This window comes from Lepidochelys kempii, chromosome 1, assembly GCF_965140285.1.
Source record: "Lepidochelys kempii isolate rLepKem1 chromosome 1, rLepKem1.hap1, whole genome shotgun sequence".
NCBI lineage: Eukaryota > Metazoa > Chordata > Testudines > Cheloniidae > Lepidochelys > Lepidochelys kempii.
The window spans coordinates 95,939,993-95,966,698 of NC_136380.1; the positions used below are offsets into that span (position 1 = coordinate 95,939,993).

General features: G+C 40.5%; 1 protein-coding gene and 1 pseudogene across 1 annotated transcript in view; one reads left to right on the forward strand and one right to left on the reverse strand.

Annotated features, from left to right (window-relative positions):
- GPC6 (glypican 6) overlaps positions 1–26,706 on the forward strand; it is a 1,111,975-nt gene that overhangs the window by 371,260 nt on the left and 714,009 nt on the right. The gene's annotated exons all lie outside the window — the stretch shown is intronic.
- LOC140912765 (glutathione peroxidase 1-like) lies at positions 17,658–18,534 on the reverse strand (annotated as a pseudogene).

Consider the following 26,706-nt stretch of genomic DNA (forward strand, 5'->3'; position numbering starts at 1 on the left):
ATTGCTGGATTAATATCAAGGTGATGAAATGTGTAGCTGAAAATATAAAAGCAGACCTGTAAAGGAAATATCACATTGAAAGCATTAAAACATGGGAAAACCCATTTTGCCTAAAATTTAGTCCACTTAAACACAGGGAGTTTTGAAAGTTTAACTCAAACTCTTAAGATTTTTTAGGTTCATATTCTGCTAAGGAAAGAGGAGAGATCAGAAGGAAAAACAAAAGAAACAATAGGGTAAAAAAATTTAAATATTCTAAAACGTAGGGGGAGTTAAATTAAAACAAACTAATTAAAACTTTAAAAAGGAAAATAGGTTTGGAGAAGAAAAATCTATTGGAAAAACAAAAATGCAGTCTAAATAAAATATATAGGGCATCTACTAGTGCTATCTTAGATTTGGATGGTGGTTCTATTCTCATGCATAGCACAAGCTAGTCATAATCTAAGTATGTTTTTTAAATTGTCACACTTCAGGGCAGGAGGAGGGGGGGAAAACTATAGGTTTAAATAACAAAGGGAGAAAAATCACAAATTCTAACTAGTTTGCAGACTAGAAATCCCAAATGTAGTTTCACAATACCTTAAACTCCATTAAATTCAACTTTTCCTAAAAGTAATGAAACACTTGAAAGAGAAAACTGTCTTTCTATAGACCTTTACATTCTGACATAATTCATTTAAAGAAGGCAAAGGAAAAAATAGTCAAGCTCAAGAAAATCCAGTGATGCCTAAAGTTGGTGACTTAGCTAGTAGTTATGATTAAAGCACTTGTAATTGCACGAGGTTTGGTGTCAGTAGTCTTTCACTTCTAGAGCCCTTGAAGGAATGTGACGTGGACCAGAAGTGAAATGAATTAGTGGATGACACTAAGTCGTCTATTTAAAAAAAATAATCAGAAAATGAAGCCTAGCATGACTGGCAGTCTCTTCCCAAAATAGGCCTGTGTTTGGAATTGTTGAAGGTGAGTATTGAGGTCTGCTGATGGAGCATAGCATTTGCAGATTTTTAACTAGTGCAGTCCATCATTTGATTCTGTAAGAAGTAAAGGTCTCCAACTTTAGCCCAGAATACTAGGACAAGGAACCATATAAAAGTGAGGAAGCGGTGGAGGGAGAAACAAACCCCAACAGAAGCCCCACAACTACATCCACACATGCACACAAATAATCTTAATTATAGATAAATATTTCCTGATGTAGGAAGATAGGCGATTTGGTAGGATCCCTTTTAAAGTAGTCAGTATGATGCAGTGGGAATATCCGTTGTAAATCTTTTAAAATAAATAAATAAATAAATAAATGAGTAATGTCTTTTCTAAAAGAGTAATAAACCTAAGGAACAAGCTTCTGTCTGGAGCTGCCTGTTGTTGTGAGGGAGGCAGCTGACTTTCTGAAGAACACTTTCAGAGAGGCTTTGCATGAAGTCATTTCTGGCTGTAGGCTCCCATTTCAAATTGCTCTCTCATATCCCAACCAAAACCTTGAAAGTTTATAAAATACATTTAAATGTAATGTATTATCTAATGTAAAATGTAAAAATATTATCTCCAGAGGCAAAATCTTCTGTCACCATCCTTTGTTTCACCAAAAATATGCAGATGCTCAGTAACTGTGGAAATGAGAAGAGGATAGCTGCTATGGAAGATGTAAAATTCAATATGTTAGGAAGGCACTCATGCTGCAGAGATGGGATAGTACAGTCACTTACAATAGATAGATGTATTGGTATATCAGTGTTTAAAATACATGTACTACAGGAAACGTTTTGTCAGTGTTTTCAGTTTAATCTAGCAAGATTGTGGGTGCTTCTATTCTAATGCATAGCACAAAAATAGTGAAAACATGTATGCAACATTTAATGAGAAAAAAATATCTTTGGTGTCACATGGTTTTGTACTCCGGACATTTTGTTTTCCTGTTAATTTGAGTGAAATGGTTACCGCATCAAAAACATGCAAAAATGTAAAGTCTGTGGTAATACCAGGAATTGAATCGGGTCTCTTGAGTCCCAGTGCAATACTTAACTACAAGATCATCATATGTTTGAAAAGTGCATTGGGATCCAGGCCCGGAAAGTTTTACATAAGAACAAAATGTGCTTTATAAACAGGTGAAGTATTTAACTTTGAATGGACGTTGCTGGGTGTGCAGCAAAAAGACTTTTCAGAATGTGTTTCAGTTTGTGCCAATTCACATTACAAAAGGGTCTAAATATTTAACAAGAGACAAGGTGGTTGAAGTAATATCTCACAGGGTATGCCTATTCTGCAATTAGACACCCATGGCTGGCCTGTGCCAGCTGACTTGGGCTTGCGGGCCTGGGGCTAAGGGGCTGTTTAATTACAGTGTAGATGTTTGGGCTCAGGCTGAAGCCTGATCTCTGGGACCCTCCCTGTTTGCAGGGTCCTAGAGCCCAAGCCTGAACATTTACACCACAATTAAACAGCCCCTTGGCCCAAGTCAACAGCCAAGAGCCAGCCGTGGTTTTTTAACTACAGTATAGACATACCATTATTAAACTGACTTCTACTGGTGAAAGAGACAAGCTTTGGAAGTCCACCGAGCTCTTCTTCGGGTTTGCTCTGTGAAGCTCAAAAGCTTGTCTGTTTCTCCAACAGAAGTTAGTCCAATAAAGATATTACCTCACCCACCTTATCCTGGTACCAACAGGGCTACAACAGCACTGCAAACAAAAAAAAAAGTATTTAACAACATATTTAAATAAGACTTTTGAAGAGAGACTTTATGCTGTATTGCATAAAAGATATGCATTCAGCTATGCTGTTTGCTGATTTTTTTAAATAAGTTTTGAGTGTTTTTAATAGCTTTTCAAAAGAGGAAATCTATTCCTTTACACAACTGTATAAGATTTTTTTTAAATGTGTTAACTTTACACAATGTACTATAATAATAATTTTGACACAAATCAACATGCACAAGGAAACTCCAGGATGACCTTTCCCCCATAAGTTTATTTATTTTAGATTTGATTTGTAGAGCACATACCCGTTAAACTGAAAATGAAAATAACAAATGCAATAATAATCCCCAAAATACATAAATATCCCTGCTAGGAACCTTCAAATCAAAAGTAATTTCCAAATAGAAAAAAATAACTCAATTTAACCATCAAGAAGAGCCTTAATTCCCACCATTTTATTGACAGTTGTGTTGCTAGTACTAAGTTTTGTTGGTGTCTTTAGAACAGAGCATTATATATACTATTTGGTAAGTGGTTCATATAACAGGCACCAACAATTGAGTAGATAACTGATAGAGATGATAAAACAGTGTAATAATAATAATAATAAAACTAAAAATATATTTGAAATGCCAAGTTTGGATTTATTAAGCTATGTGGGGTCATTATTTTTATTAGCAGGTGAGTATTTGTGGAAATGTTGGTGAACCCCCAAAGTTTCCTTGATTTTAAGCACTAATTAGTATTCATCCAAAAATTAATTGAAAGAAAATCCATGAGGCACCAACTTGAATTTCAGAAAGATTAATGTCAGTAATATTCTTTGCAAATATATCAAATGTCTCACTGTTACAATATCCACTTCAGATCTAAATGCTGTTGTGAACAAAAGCCTGTACTCCATGAATGGATGCTGCACATATTTGATTGTATCTTGTTGACCTCATTTTGCTGAGACATTAACTTCCATTAGACAGTTCACTTGCATTTCACCTGATATGTCAACCAGAGTCTTTAGTGGGGGCTCCAGGCTTCATAGAGTGCACAGATAATATAGCTGAGATTTGCTGGAAGATCAAGTCCAAGGGTTTGCTCTGAAGCACATAGCAGAGTGGTTTTAGTGTAAATAAAGCTGTGCAGGGAAGCATGAAATTGAGAGAGTTCTTGAGTCCTATGGGAATAGAAGGAACTAGTGCTTCTGCTACATTTGACACTATTAGTTTGGAGATTTGTCTTAAAAATAGGGTAGAAAGGGATAAGAAATCAAGAAATGCCCATTATGCAGACCTTTCAACTTCTTAGAAGATCATAATGGTGGTAGTTGTTGAAATACAAGGAGAAATGGAGAAAGCATTCTAGGAAGAAAGGGTTATGGTGATCTGAAGTGCGGGTGCTGAATACTTTATTGCATTTTATTTCCTGCTAGTAAGTTCTTTGAAAACAGCTATGCAAAAGAGACTGACCCTTGCTTAACTAATACTGTTATCTGCATTGCCAGTGTTTAATGCTTTAGAGTAGTGCCAGGGTGAGAACTCTTCCCAAATTGCTTCACACCAAGCTGAATTGATTGTCCCTCCACCAATGCAGCACTTTTAATCTCAGTCAGAATGTGTCAGAGAAAATAAAGCTTTCTTTTTCTGAAAGCAATCATTTTAGAAGTGTCACGACAAAATCAGTCTCTGTGCAGGGTGGTGCATGGATAGGGAAGAGAAAGTTCACTCGAATAGAAAGCAAGTACAGTCAGTAGGTAAAATTGCTGGAGTCCTTTCACTTCACTCACAATGATAACATAGAACAGCAGTTCAATTAATTATCATTGATCATAACGAAAAAAAAATAAACACATTTCTCATAAATGTTAGCCCTTCATCAGAGTAGTGAGCAATCAGTGATCCACCAATTAATACCTAGTAATATGTGTATTAGGGTTAGAAACGGACATTTTATTGGATCCGGTGCAATGTGCATGATCATTTGCCACAAGCCCATGAGGGATATGTGTAAACCATTAGTGATTAACTCAAGAGGAAAGGTGTTGTTACTCACCTTTGAAGTGATTCTCTTTCTAAAAGAGGAGTGATGGTCCTTTGTGCACAGAGGAGGTATTTCCTGAAAATGGTGACCTACCTTTGTTGAAGAACTGGCAGTGGGAGCACATGTAGTTGGATTTTTTCCATTGATTTCAAGGCCTGGTGAACCAGGTCTGTAGATAACTAAGCTTAGGTATGATCCTGCAACCCTTACTCACTTTAGTATTCCCAGTGAAGTCACTTGAGTTAGGGGTGGAGGATTTGAGCCTCCTCTGGGAAGTGTGAAAAATGAACTATGAGTTTCTTAACTGTGTATTGGCTCTAATGAGCATAGATACCGGTAGACTTTTTAAAGAGAGCTGGATAGAAATCCTTGTGGTTGTGTTATATATTGACACGAAGATATCTCTCACCATCCATGGAAAAATCAAAGAAATTCCAGATATTCAAATATCACACAGGCCTTCACGTTGGAGCCACACAATGAATGACAGCACAGTGGTGCAAGCAAAAGTGTGGCTTCAACTAGTTGAAACAATAGTAATTACAGTACTGCTGAGCATGAAACACACAAATGTCTTTTTGCTAAGTCTGGAAGGTAAAACAAATGAGTGAGGTGGAATGCTTAGCGTGGGAAGATAAGAGTGACGTAATCCATGTGTCTGAGATGTGATGGGATGAAGACAATTATAGGCTATCTAGGAACAGTGGATTAGATTGTGAGGGACGGAGGGTCCACAGATCCTATTAATCTTCTGCCTTATTCACATTTGCCATCTTTGAGAACTCCAGTGCCCGTGGCGATCCTACCAGCTCCACCCATTTGACTGAAATACCAGAACTGCCTGCTCATGACTCTGTGCCCTTGGGGTGAGCAGTTAATTAAAATAGCATAGACAGTAGCATAGGCAGTCCAGCCCTTCCGCTGACCAGCACTGCCATTCCAGAGTGTTATTTTACAGCCTCTTTTCAATTTCATCACAGTCCAACCTATAATTACTGAATTACTATTACACACCACTCATTATTCATCATTTCACATCGCTGCCTATTTTGCTGCAATTAACCTGATGTCATCACTAATGGCATTAAGTGTTTGATGCAGTTGCTTACCTTTGCCCTATTTGTTGCCCATTATCTTGATTGATTTGTTAACTAATCAATTTCTATAATACATTGTCTCTGCAGTATGTGATTCATTACCTCTTCCATATTCTTACAGTTTGACTCTACAATAGCTAATATGTTCTCTTACCTTTTGTCCTCACTCTGAATTTCTATCACCTTACCCTATCAGGTATCCGCCACTCAACCTTTAGCTGGGTACTGAGGATGTACACAGTATTGCTTTATCAGTCATCATAATCCCCAGTCCTTCAATTTTACAGATGGGAAAACTGACCCACCAAATGGTTGTGTTTTGTCCAAAGTCATACAAGGATGAACTGGGAATAGAAGACCCCCTAATTCCCAGTCCTGTGTGTTAATAACAAGACCATCCTTTATATAATACTAGGAGGCAACCCTGAATTTGGATTGGGACTGCCCTTTTACAAACTGCATAGCAGTTTATATTTTCTCTTCAGCAAAAACAAAAATTGGTTTTGGATCCAAAGATAAAGAGAAGATTAGTTGATTGTGGAAGGAGTCTCAGCTGGGCTGAAATGAATCATAAAATCACAAGGCTTGGCTGTAATATGACTGTTTTTCTTCTAAACTGGCTCTGTTTTAATGTTGGATTAATGTTCTGTCTCTCCTTGGACCATAATTTCTGCATCAGAAAATTCTGCTGGCTAATGACACTTTTTTATTATATTTCCATACTCCTGTCCTCCTCCTTCCTTCTGGGCAATGTTGTATGTCACCATGTGTGAAGGACTTGGATCAACTTAACTTTGATATTCTACTGAGCTGGGAAAAAATGTCCAATTAGACTTACCGTATATACTCGTTCATAAGCTGAATTTTTGGTAAAAAAGTGAATCATCAAAGAGCAGGGGTCGGCTTATCAATGGGTCTACACCAAAATTTGATGATTTTAAGCTGTATTGAATTATTGAATTGAATATCTAATACATTTTCATTGTAGATCAGGGCTCGGCAAACTTTGGCTCCCAGTCTGTCAGGGTAAGCCGCTAGTGAGCCGGGACATTTTGTTTAGTTGGAGTGTTCGCAGCACGGAGCCCCTCAGTTCCCAGTGGCCACGGTTTGCCATTTCCAGCCAATGGGAGCTGCGGGAAGTGGTGGCCAGCACCTCCCTCAGCCCGCACCACTTCCCACAGCTCCCATACATAGATATAGATATTAAGGTCAGAAGGGACCACCACGATCATCCAATCCGACCTCCCACACAATGCAAGCTACAGAATCTCGTCCACCCACTCCTATTGATTGGGAACGGTGAACCACAGCCACTAGGAGCTGAGGGGCTCCATGCCTGAGGATGCTCCAGGTAAACAAAGCATCCTGACCCGCCAGAGGCTTAACCTGATGGTCCAGGAGCCAAAGTTTGCCAACCCCTGTTGTAGATTGCTGATGAAGGATCATCAAATCTGGATTCACATCTTTAAAAATTTGCTAAAATTTTATTTTTACTTAAATTGTATATTTGTTATGTTATAATTGAGATAAAATTATTAATATAAATAAAACATATGGATATTGATTATATAATTTTTCAGTTCATGTCCATTTAAACAAAGTTCTTAAAAACACGTTTCCCAAGTTCAATTTTCCTCGTACTAGCTGTATGCTTTTCCTAGTATTGTTCTACTACAGGACTACATTATAATTATTTTTATAGCCCATACTTATATTGATCGTAAAAGAATTTATTATTGTCAATACTGCAGCCGTTTAAAGTTGCAAAGGCTTTGTTTAGTGGACTAGATTGGCTTGAAATAAATGCTAAAAGAGCAGTGCTCAGATCTGCATGACATTTGACCCATGCATTTCACAAAATGCTACACTTACAAGCCAATCAGAAAAATACAATGAATGATAGTACTATGGCACTGGTGTCAGTCCGCCACTGTGTAATTTGATCTCTTCATGCATTTCTACCAATGGACCTCATAAGTCTCGAGCCAATCTGAAAATATAACATGCAGAATCGATGGAATCGGTAATAAAATTTAAAATGCCTGTTATCACCACAGACATGCCAACCTACAGGGCTGCTTTGAAATAAACAAAGAACAATAATAATTTGACAGTGATAAATCAGGTGACATTCCTATATAAAGTCCTACAAAATCTATAAGTAAATTATTATTTTCTAAGGTTTTCATACTAGTATTTAAAATGAACAGTGAAATCTAAAGAAAACAGTCTGCTTATCACGCAGCGTTCAAACTTAATTGTTGAATATGCAGAAGCAAACAATAATTGCGCCTCCGCGTGTGAATTCTGTATCAATGAGAAGCAAGTAAGAGAATGCGAAAAAATACTAAAAGACATGCCAAGAAGCAAGAACAAATGTCCAACGAGGTGCGCTTCATTTCCTCAGCTGGAGAAAGATCTCAATGATTGGGTTGTTGAATGTTGACAAAATGGGTACATCATCACTAGAACTGGAATTCATCTGTGTGCTCTGCAAATGTCGAAAGACAACAAATACAAGTCAGTAAAGCCATCAATATTTGTCGCATTAGCGGGTTGGTGTACTCACTTCATGAACAGTCATGGTCTCGGTCTTCATCAGCAAATAAAGATATCACAAAAGCTGCCGAGAGATCTGGAAGAAAAAATTGAATCTTTCCAAAGGTTTATTATAAAACATGAAAAGGAATATGCATTTGAGCTGTTGCAAATAGGAAATGTGGACAAAACACTGATGACGTTTGATCTTCCGAGCAACAGAACTGTAACCGGTGTTGGTGAAAAACAGTTTTAATTAAAACCAGTGGTCATGAAAAAAATCCATTTTACAGTAGTTTTATTGTGTTTGGCCAATGAATCAAAGCTCCCTCCTGTTGTTGTTTTTAAAACAAAAACCTTGCCTAAAAACATGAAATTTCCTGCTGGTGTCACCGTACGTGCACACGAAAAGGTATAGATGGATAAAAGTGGGATGATTGAATGGCTGGAAAAAGTGTGGAATAAGATCTTCTGTGTTCGTTTGGGACATGTTCAGGGCACACAAGATGAATGAGGTGAAAAATGTGGCCAAAAAAATGAAAACTAATGAAAAAAATGAAAACTATTTTGGTTGTAATACCTGGAGGCTTAACTTCTGTTCTACAACCACTTGATGTCTGCCTGAACAAACCCTTTAAAGACAGGCTATGTAAAATGTGGTCTGAATGGATGTGCTCAGGCATGGCAAAGTTGACAAAAGGCAGGAATCTTATGAAGCCCGAAATCAATCTGGTCGCCCAGTGAGTCAAGGACACGTGAGAGTCAATTCCCTCCGAAATGATAGAAAAATCATTTCAGAAATGCTTTATCAGCAATGCGCTCGATGGATCAGAAAATGATGCCATATTTGATGATGACACAACAGAGTCTGATGATGAGAAGGAATCTGAGTCTGAAGACGACACTGCTGACCTCTGCGATGACAATGCAGGTGCAGCTGTGACTGAAGCCAAGTTTAATTAACTGTTTGGTGAATCGGAGACTGATTCGGACTTTGAAGGACTTTAAGACTTTTTAAATAAGTACCTTAGAACAATATGAGACTTTAAAATTAGTTAATGGATATTTAAAACATTGACTGTAATTTTGAAGGTGAATACATATTTGTTCAGTTATTATTATAACAACAGGTAATAACAGGTTTTTTGTTAGATTACATTAAAATAATTCTAGCAAAACTTTTGAGTGTTTCTTGTGATGCCAACTTTTAAAATATAGCAGGAGTTGTCGAACTTTGGCTCCCGGCCCGTCAGAGTAAGCTGCTGGTGGGTTGGGATGTTTGTTTACCTGGAGCGTCCACAGGCACAGAGCCCTTCATCTCCCAGTGGCCGCGGTTCACCATTCCCGGCCAACGGGAGCTGTGGCGCAGGCCGAGAGAGGTGTTGGCCACCACTTCCTGCAGCTCCCATTGGCTGGGAACAGTGAACCACAGCCACTGGAAGCTGAGGGACTTCATGCCTTAGAACGCTCCAGGTTAACAAAATGTCTCAGCCCACTAGCAGGTTACCCTGACAGGCTGGGAGCCAAAGTTTGCCAACCCCTGAAATATAGGGTCAGCTTATAAAAGCGTCATAAAGTTTTTGCCATTTTTACCTATCCATCTTGGAGGGTGAGCTTATAAACGAACGGGCTAATGAACGAGCATATACGGTACTTTTTTTTTTTACATACACTTCAAAAATAATATTTTATTAAATTAATGTGAACCTCACATGGAAGTGGGAATTTTCAAAAGCCCTTAATGACTTAGGAGCACAAGTTCCATTGATTTTCAATGTGATTTTTGCTCCTAAGTAAATTAAACTCTTTTGAAAATCCCACCTTCTGTGTTCATCATGCTTATTAATGTGCTATATCCATTATGTGTCTGTTTATACAGAGATAATTTTATCATTTTTTTTTCTCAGAGTAAAATCCTGTATGGATCTAGGCTGTTTTGTTTAGAATTACACATTCCCATGAATGGGACATTGTAGTGGGGCACTTGCCCCACACTAAGAAGAGGAAGGATTAAAGCAGGCCAGAGGGAGCCTGTGCAGAGCCCTCCAATTAGAGGAGGGCTCACTAAGTAAGCCAATTGGGAGGTGGCTTGTTGCTGTGGCCAATCAGAGCCAGCAGGGCTATTTAAAGGACTGCTCAACAGAGCAGAGGGCAGTCTCTCCCTGGCCTTCTAGGGAGAAGGAGTGGCTGCCTAAGAGCACTATGCCTAGAGCAGTGTTGGGCAGGGTAGCAGAGCAGAAGGAGCTGAGGCCCTGGAGGAAGGGCAGATAAGGTGCTACGGCTGCCCCCACTTGCCCTGAGGGAAGGGGCCAACACAGACTGCAGTTTTTCCCTGGAGCAAGGGACTAGACTGGTGACTGCAGCAGGCCAGCCTTGGGCCCAGGTGACTGTCTAATCATATTAAATTATAACAATTATAACCTGCAGCAGGCCAGCAGGCGAGTGGCTGGACTACAGACTGCCAGTTCCCCCGAAAGTGGGGGGAGACAGCAAAGCAGGAGTAACGGCGAGTGAGACACCACTGGAGGTGGGCGCCCTGTGGAAGGACTTGTGCTAATTCTAGAATGGCCAGCAGGAGGCGCCACGGTGGTGAGTCTCGCTCCACTACAGATATACATCTTGGTGATGCTGAGCTTTAGGAACCGTTTAAAAGCAGCGCCCATTGCGTAAGCCTCCTGTTTTCAGCTCTGAATGTTCAGACCTAAGTAATGTGTATTCTTGGTCAGCTCAAATAGTGGCAGAATGTTGGTGATGAAGTCCTACTTCTTTACAAAAGATACAAAAAAAAGTGTTGAATACTGTCAAATAATTATTAGAAATGAGGACTGGATATTGATTGTGGCTATTCTGCCAACAGAAATCCACATGCTCTACCTAATATGCTACTACTTGTTGTACAGTATAAAACCTAAACTTAAAGAGTAAGATGGATAATGCAGCGGTTACCACTCCTGTTAGCACCTTGACGTTTGCATTTCATGACATTTTATTGTATTTTGTGCAACTTTAGCCTGTATGCCCATGAGAGTAGACCTACTGAGTGTATTTAGAGTACTCAGGCAGGCATGAGCCCTTAAGGTTACATTAGTACAGGTTCTACATGTACATTTACCATATGTTGTAAATTAATATTATTACTCTTGGACTTCACTTTTGCTAACTGCATGGTACCAATACATTGCATTCTTAAAAAAACAGAGTGATGCCATAGGACTGATATGCTACTATTTTGTAATAATTATGAATATTAGGCATGCTGGACAGGATAGGGCAAGGGAAGCAGCCATACTGCTCTTTCCTGAGAAGTTTGTAAACTTAACCGAAAACTTGCCTTGGGCCCAGGTGACTGTCTAATCATATTAAATTATAACACTTAAATAGCTATCTTCATACATCAAACTAAAATTGCTTTACAGGAAAAGATAACCATCATTATCCTACTTTACAGCTAAGAAACTGAGGCACAGAGAGGTTAAGTGACTTACCTGACATTGCACAGTGAGTTAAAGGCAGAATAGGGGATAGAATCTAAACATCCTGATTCCCAGTCTTGTGCCCTATTGACAGACCCATTTTGAACCTTATTGTAGGAGTTAATGATGGACAGTACTATGGAGCAGATAGAACGCCTTTGGGCTTTAGCTTCCTCAGGATGCACTAGGTTTGTAGGTTGTGAGTATGCTTCCTTTGCAGCCCTTTAAATCCCTTCCTCTGAGGGTTACAATGAGAGAAAACAACAGAACTCCGTGGAGTTCCCTAAACCCTCTATCTCCTTCCCACTGATTTAACCAAGTGAGATTACAATATAGCTCTAAGTAAAGACTGTAGGATTTTAGCCCATTGTGAGTTGTGCAGAGCTTAGTGATTTCATTACTCACCTACAACTGAACATGCTGCTTTTATAATTCTAGTTCACAGGGATCGTTTTATTGTCAGATTTAATGAACTTCCAAATTTTTTTCTTTAATCACCTACAATTGTTTTCTTTTACTTTGAATAGTATTTTTAAAAGTTGTAAAGCCTGAACTGTGTGCAAGGTGGAGGCACAGATGGCTGTGAACCCATCTTGTTAGTCTGTTAAAATAAAATGACAGATGTACGTTTGAAATTGAGTACAGGCGCAATGGCAGGACAGTTATTACTTTGTATCCGACTTTGTCCAGAGACAGCTGGTGCTGCATCTTTTCTTCTTCTTCGTTTTGATAATGGGAATTCAGGCATTTTATTTGTTCTCATCTGATAGGCCACTTTCAAAACACAGTTAAACGGGTCCAAAGACAACCACCAGCTGTAATAAATAAATAAGGATCTGCTTTTCAGAGTTGCCAAATATGCACATCTCCCATTGATTTCAGTAGGACCTATGAAAGTCAGGCGCTAAATTAAAATAAAACTGGAGTATTTTGTTCCAAATCATTTTATGTATTTGCACCTGAGCTCAAGTCAAATAATGTACACCTGCTTAGCTGAATATGTGTAGCTAGTAGTGAAGGTGATTTTGAATGCTTTGTACAGCAAGTAATGGCATTTCACTTTTTCGCTCTGTTGTATTTATTGTGCCCACAACCTCAGTCCTGTAATGTGGACTCAGCAAACTGTAGGATTGGGATTCATGTTGTAAGTTTCTCAAGGCAAAATTGTTGACCTTAATAATAATAATAATTAATAACAAACAGCTGAAATAATCTGTAATTTTAAATGCATCATATTTTGGGTGCCCAGATTGAGAGACCTTCAGGGAGCTCAATTAACAACAGTGAAAATCAGACCTCTTGAAGGTGTCACGAGTTAGGCACCCAGAATTCACTGCATCTAAACTCACTAATCACTCTTAAAAATGTAGCCCTTTCTGTCACAGTTCAGCTCCTTTTTCATGTCGTGTATGTGAACTCTTCTTTAAAAATAATAGTAATAACATGGATGTCAAATAGGAATTTCTCAGTCACACTGTCTGGAGTGGCTTACAATCGTGAGTGCCAGCCTCAGGACAGATTGTCAAGGAGCAGAGCAGAGACCCTAAACTTGTATGTTCTATAGTTAGATTTCACCAACCCGGTAGCAAGGGTGAACTCCTAAAAGACTATAACAGTCTTACCATGGAGTCACAAACAGTCCCTTTGGGTATTTCAGGCTCTTTTGCGATCCAGGCAAGCTGGACTTAGTGATAGATGGTTGCCATACACCAAAGATCACAAAATATGCAGGTTCCTTCCAGTCTCAAGAGACCAGTCACTTACCCCAGGTCAATATGTACTTTAGATTTCACACCAAAGACAACACTTATAGACCTTCTTATTGTAAACTAACTAAGAATTTATTAACTGAGAAAAGAAATGAGAGCTATTATAAGGGTAACGCAGGCAAACATATACACAATTGAATCACAGTCTATGGCTTGAAAAGGTGACTGAGTTTTGTAGTAATCTGTCAGCTCTGAATGCCTTTTAGCGATAATCCAGGTCGACCCTACTTCTGTTTCGTAGCTCCAGTCCTGTGAGAGTTCAAGGGCAAGTTTACACTGCAAAATTAAGTTGACCTAGGTTAAGTTGATGTACAGCCACTGCAGTAATTAAATTGCTTTTGTATGTCCACACTATGCTCCTTGTGTTGCTGTTGCGTGTCCTCACTAGGAGTGCATGCACCTATTTAACTGGAGCATTGTGGGATAGCTTCTGAAAGGCAGCAACCGTCAGTGTAAGCAATGCAATATCTACACTGACACTGCATCAACCTAACTACATTGAGCCTCTCTCAGAGGTAGAGTTATTAAGTTGGTGTAGTGGGCAGATTACATTGTTGGGAGCTACATTTTAGTGTGGATGCTTAACGAGTTAGGTCAACATAAGCTGCCTTACATCAGCTAACTCTGTAGTGTAGACCAGGCCCCAACAGCAAAAGATGGAAAATTTTCTTGTCAGCTATTTTTACTTCCTTCTTCTAGAATTCAAGCTGATTGGATGAAGCCTTTTGCACGTAGCCTCTTTATGGGTGTAAGGGGACAATTAACAAAGTCTTTATATTGTGATGTCCCACAGTGGCCCATTTAGTTTTGATAGCCTTTCTTGATGATCAGGAGATGATCCCTCCTGACTGGGTTCACAGTTTCAGAGCAAACAGTTTTTATTGTTACAAAGCAAAAACTTAACTTTGCCTTATAGCATATGATAAAGATATTATGAGTGAGATTAATGCAACACATTGCTATAAGTCTAATACCCATGTTAACCATATTCTCACACAGGTGACACAGACTGGTTTCCAGAAATGAATTTGTCAGCACTCGACTACGGCCTAAAGTTTTGGCATGAGCTAACACCTGGTCTGCCAGTGTTGCACTCATCACATGTTCTGCTCTCATTACTGAATCATTATATTGTAATGGAATAAAGCAATATTGTGATGAAGAGATTCCAACACTATACCTCTGTGTTCTAAGTGTGGATTATTTTTAAAAGATGTAATTTTGTATGACAAGAAAACAAATCCAATACAGCAGCTTTAATCAAGTAATGACCTCAGAAGCTCTGTGCAAAATCTGAAACTTGATTTTGTTAGTGCTGAAGTGAGTCAGCACCCATAAGGTTCAGTAAACCTACAGATCTGATGAATTACCCCTTTTTTGGGGGGGAAGGAGTGGGGAAAGGGGAGCATATACATATTTTTTCAGTAATATGGAGGAGAAATTTCAGCCAGTAGGTTTCTAAATGATTATCGTACTTTTCAGGTGGATAAAACATCCTAGTCTTCAGATTCATGCCTTCACGCAAACCAATGTATGTAATAATCATTCATGAAGAGTACAGCTGGCCAAAAAATGGAAATCCCTTCCTGTGAAAAACTTAACATTTTTGGAAAAAAAATCATCCCAAGCTAGGACAAAAAGTAAAATGTGAAATTTGTCATAGGAAGAGATTTCCAGGAAAATTCCATTTTGGGAGAATTGAAATAGAATTTTTTAGCTTACAAGTTGCCCACTTGGAAAGCTCTTGTCAATTTCCCTTTCTGTCTGTCTTTCAGATGGGCATGTAGAGAACTGTCATTTTGATTTTCCTGACAGGAAAAGCAAAAATTTTCCTGTGGAAAATTTCAACTTTGCAAAGAGGCCATTTTCCACTGGAAAATCATTCCAACAGAAAATACCCAGCTAGCTGTAATAAATATGCTACCTGCCATTTCTTACTGTTGAATTAAAAAATTAGTATTCCCACACTAAAATCTCCAAATTGAACTCAGCGTAAGGTTCCTTTCTAAATTGGTGGTTCAGGGGCATAATGAGCAGATCTATTAGTTCCTGCTCTTGTGGACACTTCAAATTTTTATGCACTTTGGATTTTGAGATCTCATTTGTGATGACATGACATTTGTTCCCTTGATGAACTGTGTGTGGGGAGAGGGGGGCAGGATGGGAATAGTAATTTCTGATTGTTCTGTACAGACACAGAAATGTAGTTTCTTTGTGAGCTATGGTGGAAGAGCTCAGCAGCTGGAGACCTGTAGCTGTTTAAACTCTGCTCTTACTAATAAATTTGATTACAGTCAGCAGTTACTTTAAGGGATTTAAGGGAAACAAGGTGTTAAGACAGTCTACCAAAAAGTTTGAGCAATTATTAGAAGTGCTACACTTAATTATACAGAAGACTAAGAAGATCAAAAGAGTACCTTAAAACACCCAAACTGGTTAGAACCAACTAACAGTATATCTGTGCCCAGTCTGTTTTGGTAGAGTCACTGTACATTCTGTTGTGGAATAAAGAGCTAGTAAAATATTGAAAAGCAAATTAATGAATGAGAAGTTGCAAGGGTAGCTAAAGAGGCTGCAATAAGATGTTTACACGATGCAGGAAACTAGCAGCTGGGGTACAACTGTCTGAAAATGATTAAAGAAAGCCATAATTTCCCTTCTTTAATTCAACAGCTAAATTAATTTGCTATCTCTTGGTCTGACTATACCCTGCCCATTATCATAGTATCCGAGTGCCTCTTGCGTATTATTGTAGTCTATGCTTATTGACAAATCTGTCATGCTACTGAGATTCTTTGGGAAGAAAATCACTTATGCACATATTTTCAAATATTGTCTTTATTTTTTACTCTGCTTTGTTATGCAGGATCAGAAAACTTTTTTTGGTCCTTTCTTATTTCATTACTTGTGATAGTGAGCGCCTCAGGAGACTGCATCACTCCGAGTAATTTCATCAGTGTCAACATGGATGTGAGACGGTGGCCTTGACGCTGCATGTTAAAGATTTAAACAGACAACAATAAGGCATAGGTTGGAATCTTTAGATCAGATTTTGAAGCACCCAGATGTCAAATCTATACAACATTCCCCTCAATGTTTTTCAACTGTTCTTGAAGTTTTTACATTTCCAAAATACCTGCCTTGTTGAAAATCAAAGCAGCTGTGATAATTTCCAGCAGGCTGTCAGATTTACATGTTGGAATCTGTCTTTCTCTTCTCTTGCCCTGTAGATGGAATGTATAAAATACCAGAGTCTGACTGTCTTTGATGCATAATTGGGATCCTATGAAGTAAATACATAAAACAAACTTTAAGTCTTTATTTTAAATGCACAGAAATGCTGTATAAAGGTCACCCAAGTACAGTATTTTTGTTTGTGCAGAAATGTCATTCTAAACAACATACAACTGATGTTTCTAAACTTTTTAGGGAAGATAGAAAAATACTCAGAACTCATGCTGTCTGAGTGGTTCACAATGCAGTTTGCTGGTATTTTGTATCCATACCAGACACCGTATGAATATGCTTTTTATGTTGTCTGTTGTAGTTTTCCAATCTTTTAAATTTAAACCATAATATTCAACAAAATAAGATAAATATAGCTATTCAGTACATACATAGTAGTTCTCTGAAATTTTTGCACTTTAGGCTTTCAAATTGATAGTGAGGACATGTCAAATTAAAGGGTGATGCAGACCTAAATGAACAAATACAAACACATGACAAAAGATGGTCAAAGATCTACACTATGCTGGACCCTTATTACTGATACATTTCAAAGTGAAAAAGGCACTTTGAAGTCTATGTGAAACCAACTAGGAAAGCAAGAAAAGGAATGAGCATAAAAGGTTGCATGAAAATATTGGACGGTTTCTCCTACATGTAAGTAATCTTTGTCCAGTTGATAAAAATATTTTCCATCATGTTCCCCACATTGATCTTTCCTCTTATTAATGAAAATGGGTACTGTGCAAGAGTAAGGGGTCATGCATATTTATCTGTTTAGAGGGTTGGTGTATGGAATTTCTGTAACAATGTAGCTGAAGAGAGAGAAAAGTTTCAGCAGGACTTTGGCTTGGTTGAGAGCATTCTACGGGACATACCAAAGGAGCTTTTCAATGTCATCTTGGATCTTGATAGTTTCGAAGTGCCTGCTGTAGCGCTTAAAGGGCATGCCATCTAGGGTGACCAGACGTCCCGATAAAATCAGGACTGTGCTGATATTTAGTTGTTTGTCCCATGTCCTGACCGATGTACGGTCGGGATGCCATTTGTCCCAATATTTTGCTTTGGCAGCACTCCGGCTTTTTTTTTCTCCCTTCGGTAGCACTCCGCCAAGAAACCTAGAGCCGGCCCTGGTGGTGGGGGGGGGTGACCCTGTGGCTGCCCCCCCATGTGTCCCGATATTTTGTCCCTGTCATCTGGTCACCCTAATGCCATCAAGCCCAATGAGGAATTTGTCAAAGTTCCAGGCGATGTCATTCCTGCACACTGGAGACCAGATGATGTACTGTCGGTTGGTCATCAGCAACACTGGATCATTATGTGGGAAAGGCAGTGCCTCTTTCAGGAAAGTGAAGAGTGGGTGAGCATTTGTCCCATTCACATCACACTTCTCAAACATGGTGAAGTTGAGCTCATAACCATTGCCAGGGCGGACATGCTTTAAGGAAAGTAGGGTCTTCTCATTGGTAGTGTTCTACTGGTGGCCAAACTGGTTGCAGGGGAAGGCCAGCCTGGCCAGCCCGGGCCCATAGCACCTCTGCAGCTCGCTGAGCTGGGCGAAGTCTTGGGCCATAGTGCCTCAGAGCGACGCCACATTGCGCACCAGCAGTACATGGCGCAGGAGTGAGCCCAGCGCCAGTTGTTCCGCCGCGCCCAGTGGCCATGCCTGCAGCCCCGTCAGCTGCCCAGCCACCATAAGGTCATGCAGTGTATGGATGGGGAGCCGCGCCCGGGCAGGAGCCACACTGTAGTCTTAACAATTTGTAATCTTAACAACTTGTCTGCTTGTGGTGTTTTCCTGTAGACCACAAATTTTACCAAATGAACTTGTAAATCATATCTGGAATGTGTAAGAGAAAGGGGCTTGGTACTACTACTCCTCTACTGATGAGAGGAAGCATGTGTCCGGTGGCTAAGGCACTGGCCTATGACTTGGGAGACCTGGATTCATTTCTTTCCCTGCCATAGGCTTCCTGTGTGACCATAGTCAAGTCACTTAATCCCTGTGCCTCAGTACCCCACCTTTAAATGGGGTGTTGTGTGAATAAATACACTAAAACAGTGGTTCTGAAACTGTGGTCCGTGGACCACCAGTGGTCTGCGAACTCCATTCAGGTGGTCCACGGATAGTTCCCTCTACGCAGGAGTGGCTCCACTAATTAGGTGCCTGGACCCTGGAGAAGATGAATATGTAAGGTGAGGTGGTGGCCTTAGGGGGCATTAGGGGTAAGTGGGAGGGGGCAGTGGGGCGAGAAGGGGGGGTGAGGGCAATGTGGGATGTGCAGGACTGCGTCAGCCAGAGAAAGAAGTGACTTTCCCCAGCCCCAGGGCTGTGGCTTCCAGGGAGAGACAGCCCTTTTTCTCAACCTCAGCTCAGGGGCTGCCACGGTGGGGTGGAGAGGAAGAGACCCCCTCTCCTTCCCATCCCCAGCTTGGGGGCTGCCGCGGCAGGGGAAAGAGGGCACATCTATCACATTAGAAAGGTAAGAATACTGATATTAAAATATGAGTTGTGTGCTTTTATTTGTAGAACAAAAAATGTTTATTATTACATTTTTTTATATAGTGCTTTTATCCAAAGTGCTTTACAATAGTTAGCTAATGGTACAAACAACATTTGCAAAGTGTCCATTAAGTGGTCTGCCGAGACCCCAGCAATTTTCAAGTGGTACGCAAAAAAAAAAGTTTGAGAACCTCTGCACTAAAGATTTTGAGACACTCAGATACTGTGGTAATAGGGGCCATATCAGTACCTAAAATAGATTTTAAGCAGAACTAGGGGCTTAGCCTGAGAGAGGAGCAGCTGCTGTCAGGTTGTTTTTGGGACAGTTTTAATATGGGACATTGTCAATCCCTCACTGAAACATGTTCTGCCCTGTCTCTGCCCCACAAGTAATAAAATCCTTTAACCAACAGGAATGACAGAATATTTCAGCAATGTAGGTTCTGTTTAAAAATGTCCTTCATTGTGTAATATTCTGTCAAGTCTAAACTTTCATTTAACCCCAGCCACAAACTTTCAAATTTTTCCATTATGAATTTAAATCCATCTAAGTGTAAACATATATACTGCTGCTCTGTTAACCCAAGTGTGTCCAGCCAAACAATCGCAGCAAAGATGAGAAATTGCCTCTGGAATTGCTTCCATCCCATTCACCTACATGAAGTGAGAACTTCCATCCCTACTTAGAACCATTTAATTGTTAATATTATTGATTGGAAAGCGTCAAGTAACCAGCATACAATATTTCTCATCCAGGTTTATTGTGTCCCTCCCCCCTTGTTAATTGAGATGTAGCTTACTGTATCAGCCCATAATGTAGGCTATATCACATCCCAAGCAAACAAGCAGAAAGATGAGGAAAAAGGAACAATCCCAAGTGGCAGGAAGATATCTGAAGATTTTCCCAACATGAAAGTGTAAGCTTGTTCCAATTTCCATCCTAATTGATCATATTTACACCATGTATGGTTCATTATGCTTGTGAAGAGTCCTCTTCAAGTCAATGGCATGATATTGATGAAGTCTCAGATGACTGATCTGATAGAACCTTAGCTTTTGCCTTTCCTGACTTTTTGTGATTTTTAACTGTGCAACCTTAAGTTACATGAATGTGTTTTTTTTTTTCATTTGATATGATCTCTGTTAAGTGATACTAGTACCTTGATGTGCCTTCTTTCAGCCATTGGAACCATATTACAGATGCACAATCTTTCATTTACACATAGAACAAAGAAGCCAGAATGAAAGAGACAATACTCTGTGAGCATTCTATTGAGAACAGTGATCTGTTGGTTTATTTCCAATTGGTTTAAGAAATACAGAGAAAGGCAGAAGAGAAGAAGAAATTCCTCTTATTCATTTTTGAAATTTAAGCTCTGGCAAGAATTCACAGAGTTTAAGACCGGAAGGGACCATTATATCATCTAATCTGATCTCTTGTGTATCATAGGCCATTACATTTCAACTAGTTACCCCAGGAATGAGCCCAATAACCTTTTGTTTGACTACACACTAAACTTGTGTTTGGATAAAGCATATCTTCCAGCAAGATATCCAGGATTGAGTTGATTGGGAATGTCTGTCTATAGGTACCTCTACACTTAAAGTGGTGTGTAGAGTACAGACACTGCACGCCCAGCTTTCATGGATATAAATAGCAGTGTAAATGCTAAGGCATGGCTTAGGCAAGTACAGTAAACTAAAATGCCCTACACTCCTAAAGTATAATCTCCACAAGGCACTCTACACACTCCAGCATGCCAGAGCTTTTCCCTGCCACTAGAGCCTTTCACTGCGGTGTGTAACTACACACCACAACGACAAGTGTGGACACAGCCTGCCTTTCACTGTGGCATATAGCTACATATGTAATGCACGTACTCTAAACACTACCATAAGTATGGACTTAGCCTATGATCAGAAGTGGAATTGCCAGAAATCTCCTGAGAAATGTGCTCTGACAAGACTCTAGCCTGGTTCTGTAGAGAACAGGAGTAGCTAATTCAGATAAGCACGCAGTTCCTTAACTCTGATCCTCTAAAGATTTGCCTATTTCTAGTGTTAAACTGCTATTTTGCTCTTACCATCCATCTCCTGCCAATGTGATCTTGATTTTCCAGTGTTAATACAGAAAACAATTTATCCTTTCCCTCAAACTATTGAGGTGCTTTTTAATGCCAAGCAGATTGTGTTGTCTTATAGGATGGCCAGTTCTGGATGTCAAAGAACTTATTGAAATTGGTTGGATTGATTCAAACAGAGCTTTGATTTGTTAATTTCACGTAAGAAAGGGAGGAGAGATTGCTGCTCCCTCCCTGGCAGTATCCCCTCATAGCACCACTTCTGACTATCTAAAAAAAAAAAAAAATGTATGTTACTGTTGCTTCAGATTTCTTTTCTTTTTTTTTTTAAACAACCCTCTGCTTGTTGTGTCTGGAGTTTCACTTTACCTCCTTCAAAATATTGCCATATTGAGACTCAGTTAATACAAAACGTAGCAGCTTGAATTCTTGCTGGTTCCAATCAGTCTCATCACATTATACCTGTTCAGAAATATCTCTTCACTAGCTTCCTGCAGAATTTCATATAGACTTCAGAATGCCTTTTTTCCCCTCTACTTACAAATGCCTCAGTAATCGGTGTCCAACACAGTGAAGCTCCCTGACCATCTTTTATCATCGGCCTGTAGTTGTTCACGTAAGTCTGCATCAGCCTTTTATTTGAAAAGTCCTCATTATCAGTTTGAAACAACTGGAACCAGCCATTAGCAACTTTACCCCCTGACTGTGGAATCATCCTGTGATCCTAATTCAACAAACTGATGCTGTTCCATCTTTTAAATGCAGATTAAAGAAACACGGGTATGCTGGGGATTTAATTAGTTTCTATACCATCAGGTACACTGACTCTCTGGTGAAGGATGTCCTTTATATTTGTACTTAAAACACCTCAGGTTTAATTAATGAATTAATAATTAGCATCATGACATACTGTCTATAATATAGACATGAGAAAATATAGTATGTTCTATGTCAGTAGTTTGGATATAATTCTTGGTTCTCAAAATGTATACATCCCCAGTAAACCAATGGTAGCTTTATGTGATTTGTGTGATAGAGGTGCGGGAAAAGGGAATTGATCATATAGGATTGTTATCCCTAAATAATAATATATAATCACTTGCCTGATGTTTACACTACATCCTAAAACATTTTTACAGCCAGAGAATAGATAAGTCACCTGTACCTAAGGATTAATAGTTTTCCCATTGCCAAGTCATGGTTTTAGGTAGAGCTACAAGTATAAGGAAATTCTCCGTTTCCACCAAACAGAAATTTCAGTCAGCTGTGACTGCCCCTTCTCAGGCTAGAATGTGCTAGCTGTAGATACCTACTCTGATCTCAAATAATAATTCGATTAACTTAAAGATACCTACAAGATGCGTGCTCTGATTTGGTCTTCTCCTTTCCTAGCTGCAGAAACCATTACACCCAGCTCATAGGTAAATATTATCGCTTCTGAAAATTGGGGGGGGGGAAGATTTGCTCCTTACAGAGTAGCTTCATTTCCCCCATGCTAATTAACAGTCCCTTGTACATATTCCAGCTTTCCCAGCAAGTGAGTACACAGTGACTAATGATAGTAGCAGCAGCAGCCTTCCCATCTTTGGATGATAGCCCAGTGGATGAATGGCAGCAAGCGAGCTTGGCATTCCATACGCATTAGAATTCAAAACTCTGCCAAATACAATGCTGCAGATGTAATTTTGTGTGTATATTTCAGGACTCAATTAGAAGACATTTAATAAGAGAACTCCTCTCCCCTTCACTCTTTGCCCTATATTTATTAAGCTCATTTATTTCTGAGTTCCCTCTCATTCACTTTCTGTTCAAGCCCTGGTCTATTTACTCTGGTATTCGAAAAACAAATCAGACTATTCGATGAATAGGTATTTTAGTTACTATGATATCATATGCCATGGTACTTAATGAGGAAGATTTTCCATGGCAACTGGAGATATCAATATAACCTTGGGTCGTGAATTCACCCTTGCCACCTGGTGTTGGCCTGGAAACCAGTGGGATGATTTATTTAATTGCTTCAAAGCTGAAGCAGGGAGTTGGGAATATGGAATTAAGAGTGAGGATGATTGAACCTCTCACTCCTGTCTGTCTTCATAGGACCAAGAAACCTAAATAACTATTGGTAGACCAGAATCAGCCCATCAGAGTGGGGAAGGTTGAGGGAGAGGAGATAAAGTGGTCCTTTAGATAAGATTTACCAGACAGCTTCCCCCGAGAATCTTCTATAGTTCCTTAACATAGCTTGTCCCATTAAGAAGAAATGAAGGTGTCTGATCTTCACTTTGATGTGTAAGAACACATCTGCCTATTAGACATTTGCTTATCAGCATATCTGAACTACTTCTGGTTTCATTCATTCACTGTACTTAATAGGCAGCAGGTTTAAAACAAACCAAAGGAAGTATTTCTTCATACAACACACAGTCAACCTGTGGAACTTTTTGCCAGAGGATGTTGTGAAGGCCAAGACTATAACAGAGTTCAAAAAAGAACTACATAAATTCATGGAGGATAGGTCCATCAATGGCTATTAGCCAGGATGGGCAGGGATAGTGTCCCTAGCCTCTGTTTGCCAGAAGCTGAATGCATCATTGATTATTACCTGTTTTGTTCATTCCCTCTGGGGCACCTGGCATTGGCCACTGTCGGAAGACGGGATACTGGGCTAGATGGACCTTTGGTCTGACCCAGTATGGCCATTCTTATGGTATGGGTATAATGACCTGTGAATTAACATTAATAATCACGAGGAAGAGGTCCAGTGAGGATTTCTTATATTTATTTATTCATCATTCATATTTAAACAATACTTTCAAATGGTTCACAACCTCTTGGTGTACCCTATACTGGGCTATGTATAAATTAAACTTAAAAAAATCAAATCAAATCAAAACAAACACTGACCTTAAAATGTCATTAGGGTTGCAAAGTTAGGCACTCAAAAATTAGGAAATGCCAGAATTAAAGTTAACGGTGAGATTTTAATTCAGCTCTGTTGTGCGTATGCATTATGATTAAGGCTGTAAGAAGAAAAGGAGTACTTGCGGCTGTTACTCTGAAACCTGTGATTAAGGCTGTGAATCTGTCATGGAAGTCACGGATTCCATGACTTTCTGTGACTTCTGCAGTGGCCAGTACCAGCAGCAGCAGCAGTTTGGGTGTGTGGGAGGGGGCTCATGGCTGGGCCAGGGAGTTGGGGTGCAGGGAGGTGCTTATCTGGGGTGGGACTTCCTGGCTCCCACCAGCATGTCCCTGCAGCTCCTAGACCATGGGTGGGCAAACTTTTTGGCCTGAAGGCCACATCAGGGTTGCAAAACTTTATGGAGGGCCGGGTAGAGAAGGCTGTGCCCCCGAAACAACCTGGCCCCTGCCCCCTATCTGCCCCCTCCCACTTTCTGCCCCCTGACTGCCCCCCCTCAGAACCCCTGACCCATCCAACCCCCCTGCTCCTTGTCCCCTGACCACACCGATCCCTATCTACCCCCCCCCCGCCCTCCGACAGGCCCATGCCTGGGACTCCCATGCCTATCCAACCCCCCTGTTTCCCATCCCCTTACTATGCCGCTCAGAGTGGCAGGACTGGCACCCGCACTGCCCAGCCAGAGCCAGCTGTGCTTCCTGTGTGGTGGCGTGGCTGCGGGGGAGAGGGGACAGCAAGGGAGGGGCTGGGGGGCTAGCCTCCCCAGCTGGGAGCTCAAGGGCCCGGCAGGATGGTCCCATGGGCCGGATGTGGCCCACGGGCCGTAGTTCGCCCACCTCTGTCCTAGATGGATGGGCCAGTGGGGGCTCCGCACGCTGCTGGCAGGTGCCACCCCCGCAGCTCCCATTGGCTGTGATTCCCGGCCAATGGGAGCTGCGGAGCCAGCGTTTGTGGTGGGAGCAGCACGCCAAGCCCCTGTGGCAGCGCCTCCCCATAGGAGCTGCAGGAACATGCCAGTCAGAGCCGGGTAGGAAGCCTGCCAACCCCCCAGCACCAGGTAGGGTCCCAGGCTATGTGCTGCCACCCGCAGCCCCCTCTCTCCCCAGCACCAGCAGGGTCCCAGGCCATGGGCTGCCACCTGCCTCCCACCAGCACCAATAGGGGTCCTGAGCCACTCTCCCAGCACCTCCGGACTGCCCCCTCAGAGCACCCGTGGCCCCTCAGCCCAAGTTTTAGTTAGGGTATATAGTAAAAGTCATGGACAGGTCGCGGGCCGTGAATTTTTGTTTACTGCCCGTGACCTGTCCGTGACTTTTACTAAAAATACCCGTAACTAAAACATAACCTTAACTACGATAATCTAAAAATACATGATCTCATACTATTTTTCCCATAGAACCCCAGCCTCATTCAGTGCACAAGAACTATGGTGCTATGAATCAGGGCCGTGTAGTGAAGGAAGCTGTTGTGTGTAGGACCCTTTCCTCATCTGTTTTCGAAGTTGGACACTGTAGTGAATGAGACAGGGGACTGCTATGAATGGAAAAAGGCTTCTGCTGTGATTCAGGTAGCTGAGTACCACCCTGGAGATTTGAATGCTATCCCTGTCTCTGCCCAGTTCCTATGTGATGCTGAGTACGTTACTTAAACAGTTCACCGGTGGCCGCTGCTTATACCTCATTTTCTGCATGAGACGCTGGAGGCCAGAGTTGTGGAAGTGCTGAGCACACAGAACGGCATATGAAGTCAGTTGGAGCTGTGCCTTGAACTCACTAAAAAACCAACAACATTTAGTACTCTGCAAAAAAAAATCAGGCTTGAGGTGTCTCAAGTTGGGCACTCTGAATTAGTGGACACATTTGAGAATTTTGGTCTTAATCTCTCTATATCTCCGTTTCCTAGTTGTAAAATGGGGACAATAATATGCCCTCACCTCACAGGGATGTGAAGATGAATTCATTGTGGTCTGTACAGCACTGACGTACTGTGGTGAGAGCATGATAGAAATGACCAATGGGAAATTAATTTTATGTTCAGCACAGGGAGTGGGGTGTGGTAAATAAGGAGTGGGGCCACACACTGGATGCACAGGATAAAAAAGAAACACTGAATAACCATTTGCTGAATGAGGTAGGGGTACTGTGCAAAATATAGAATGTGACCATGAAATTAAAGAGGGTATTATAATGCATATGCAGAAGAGGATTGAATGAAAGTTGCACAGGCAACCTTAATTCTGGCATTTCCTAACTTTAGAGTGCTTGGTTCATAGCCATAATGTTCCTTTAACATAGATTATTTTAATACAATTTCCTAAATTTCTTAATGATGCTGAATATATAGAAATTTTATCACATAGAA